The sequence below is a fragment of the Lactuca virosa genome, chromosome 9 (genome assembly GCF_052849685.1).
Source record: "Lactuca virosa cultivar CGN04683 chromosome 9, Lactuca_virosa_CGN04683_v6, whole genome shotgun sequence".
NCBI classification, from domain to species: Eukaryota; Viridiplantae; Streptophyta; class Magnoliopsida; order Asterales; family Asteraceae; genus Lactuca; species Lactuca virosa.
The window spans coordinates 297,193,717-297,197,581 of NC_136434.1; positions in this window are offsets into that span (position 1 = coordinate 297,193,717).

Sequence of the window (3,865 nt, forward strand, 5' to 3'; positions counted from 1 at the left end):
ACGGCCCACAACATACAGGTTGGAATGCCCAGGTCTATTGGCCTCCGCACAAAGCAGATAAGCCTCAACCGCTAAACAAAGATGTGCACATATAACAGATAATCACATAATAGTCTATAGACAATACTTGATCTAACGGATCATACCACATAGCCAATAACACCATCCTATCTACCAGGATGTCGATCTAACAGATCATACCACATATCATATAATATTATCCTACCCTCTGGAATACCGATCTAACAGATCATACCACATACCATATAATATTATCCTACCCTCTAGGATACAGATCTAACAGATCATACTAGCATAACATAACCAGATAACAATTCAAAGGGCCGGCCTTGGTGCCTTAGACCCTTGAGTATAGTGTGGAAAACTCACCTCGCAACTACCGACTGGAAATAGAAAGCTCAACTCTCCGATCACCGCCACCAACTCCATCACCTATATCCAACACATCCCACAGTTCATAAATTCCCGAGATACCCCTAGAAGTCAACTGGTCAACCCTTGGTCAAAGTCAAAGTCAACTGGCAAGGTCAACAGTCCATGCTAACTTGAACAAGTCGAGCACCCTCAACTACTCGTCGAGTTCTTGCCTAATTTTACCAACTCGCCGAGTCACTCACTGACTCGCCGAGTCCAGGGCAATCTTCATCGGACTCGCCGAGTTACTCATCCGACTCGTCAAGCCCACGACCAACTTCATCGGACCCGCCGAGTCGACCATGCCACTCGCCGAGTCCCTTCAGACCTTCATCCATACAGATGCTTTTGAAGCCATGCAAAGGCTCCAGATTGCAGATCCAACCTTCCAAGGTCTGCTTATCACGTAAAGTTGCAAACTTTACGTGCATGCAAAGATTTAAGGCCCTAAAATGACAAAACTAAGCTTGAAATGAAGTCCAACACTTAAGGGAAGGCTCATACTTGCCAAAGCTGCTACCTTTATGGATCTAGAGACCAAAGGGAGTCCAGATCTGAAGTTGCAACTTCAGATCTTGGCTCAAACACAAAATCCTTTCCTAAAACCCACCCAAAAAGAGGTTAAAGATGAGATGAGCCAAAGAGACAGCTTAATACCTTCTAGAGAGTGTCAGCTGATGTATATCTTTGCTTCCCACGAGTTCCTAGCTTTGATTTTACTTGTTTCCTCCAAGTGTTCCTCACCAAGATCTCTCTTCCAAGCTCTATCACACCAAAGAAACAAACACACACACGATTTACGGTTTAAGGGTGCCAAGGAGCTGTAAAGGGGAGGCTGGGGAAGGCCAATGATCCTTTAAATAGGGTACAATACCCCGGGATTTAAGGTTTCATCTACCAGCTCCTACTCGTCGAGTCCCTTCTTGGACTCGTCGAGTAGGTCACTAAAACACGCTGACCAACCCGCTGCTACTCGACGAGTTGGGCAACCAACTCGTCGAGTAGACCTTGAAATCAAGAAAATTCTTATATAAAATCGATACCGGAAAATCGGGGCATTACATAAACAAGCTTCTTCTTCTTCTTCCAAAAATCCTAACAAAAGGCTCTAAACACACCAATGCACCAAGATCACAGAAGGAGGGGCCAGGGTTTGCTTATGGAGAGTGGGAGACTGAGACAAGAATAAACCCTAATCGCATATTGCTTAAATAGGTCTTAAGACCTGGGACCTAGGGTTTTTATCCCACTCGCTATTGCATCACGGCCCATACCAAACTACACCGCTACTTAAAGACATGTACCATCTGTGACATCCTCTAGATTGCGATGCAGTCCGTTGAAGACCCCAAACTTATATTAAGTTATCAAGGAAATATCTTATCTGAAAACTGGTGTTACAAATTTCCCCCACTTGAACTAGATTTATTCCCTAAAATCTGCCTCTACAAAAAACTCCAGGTAATGCTCACGAATCTCCTCATTAGGTTCCTAAGTCCACTCAGAACCCTTATGGTGTTTCCATTTCATCTTTACTAATCCAACCTCCTTACTCCGCAATGTCTGTGTCTTCCTTTCCAAGATATCAATTGGTCTCTCCACATAATTTAGGCACTCGCCCAGCGAAATATCATCCAATAAAATAATTATAGAATCGTCCGCTAAGCACTTCTGTAACTTTGAGACATGGAAATTATTGTGCATCTGACTAAGCTGCTAGGCAGATCTAATCGGTAGGAAACATTGCCTACACGTGCAAACACCCTGAAAGAACCAATATACATGGGGCCCTGCTTGCCCCGCTTCCAAGGTGACACTTTTAGAAGCACAAAATCCCCAACCTGGAACTGAAGATCAAACCGAATCTGATTATCATAACTTTCTGTCGACTATATGTTGTCTTCAATCTCCCAAACACGTGTAGTAAAAGTTCAGTGGTCTTGAGTACAACCTCAATGGTCCCCATAACTCTATTAAAAACCTCTCCCCAACAAACTGGCATCCAATATTTCCTTCCATAAAAAAAATTGAATGGAGATACGCCTATTGGCATGAAAACTGTTGTTGTAGGAGAATTCTACTAAAGGAAGGTAGGAATCCCAACTCCCACCGAAATCAAGTACACATTCTATCTACATATCTTCAAGAGTCAGAATCGTTCACTCGCTCTGTCCACCTATTTGGGGGTGTTAGGAAGTGTTGAAATGTAACCGAGTACTCTGTGGCCAGAAACTACCCCACTGATTTAAATGTCAGCCAACTTTAGGTGAGGAACTCACCTAAATAGGAATAAAATGATCACTCTTGGATAACCTATCCATGATGACCTAAATATAGGAATGAGCAAACGGACCGAACCGGCTGGAACTGGCCCGACCCGGACCCGACCCGGGACCCGGCTGTGGCCGAAATCAAGAACCGAACCGGCCCGGTGGTTCTGAGGTTCCGGTTCCAGGTCCGGTTTTTGTCGGGTTTTCGATTTTGGAACCGGTCTGATTTAACACGCTTCCTTGCGGGGCTTGTAGCTCATTCAATTTTTAACCAAATCAAACGTTTTTATAGTCTAAACTTAACTACAAAACCTAAAATACGTGTAGGAAAAAGATTCAGGTCAAAAAAAACTTACATTGAGTGAGTTATGCATATTTGAACAACAAAGTCAGATTATGTTTAATTGCTGTAACATAAAAAAATTCTGATTTGACACCCTTCCTAGCGGGGCTTGTGACTCATTCAATTTTTAACCAAATCAAGCATTTTTATAGTCTAAACTTAACTACAAATCCTAATCTGTATGTAGGAAAATGAATCAGGTCAAAACAAGTTAAATTGAGTGAGTTATGCACATTTGAACAACAAAGTCAGATTACATTTAATTGCTGAAACATAAAAGAAATTCTGATTTGACACCCTTTCTTGCGGGGCTTGTAACTCATTTAATTTTTAACCAAATCAAGTGTTTTTATAGTCTAAACTTAACTACAAATCCTAATCTACATGTAGGAAAAATATTCAGGTCAAAATAAGTTAAATTGAGTGAGTTATGCACATTTGAACAACAAAGTCAGATTACATTTAATTGCTGAAACATAAAAAAAATTCTAATTTGACACCCTTCCTTCCGAGGCTTGTAACTCATTCAATTTTTAACCAAATAAAGAGTTTTTATAGTCTAAACTTAACTAAAAATCCTAATCTACATGTAGGAAAACGATTCAGGTAAAAAAAGTTAAATTGAGTGAGTTATGCAACTTTCAATATTTGAGTGAGTTATCTGGTCCGGTTCCCGGTTTTCGGCTGGTTCCAACGACCGGTTCTTACCGGGTCCCGGTTCCAAAAATTGACGAAATTATAGTATCGGTCCCGGCCCAACCGGTTCCATAGGTTTCCGGTTCCGGTTCCGGAACCAGTTCCGGCCGGTTCCCCGGTC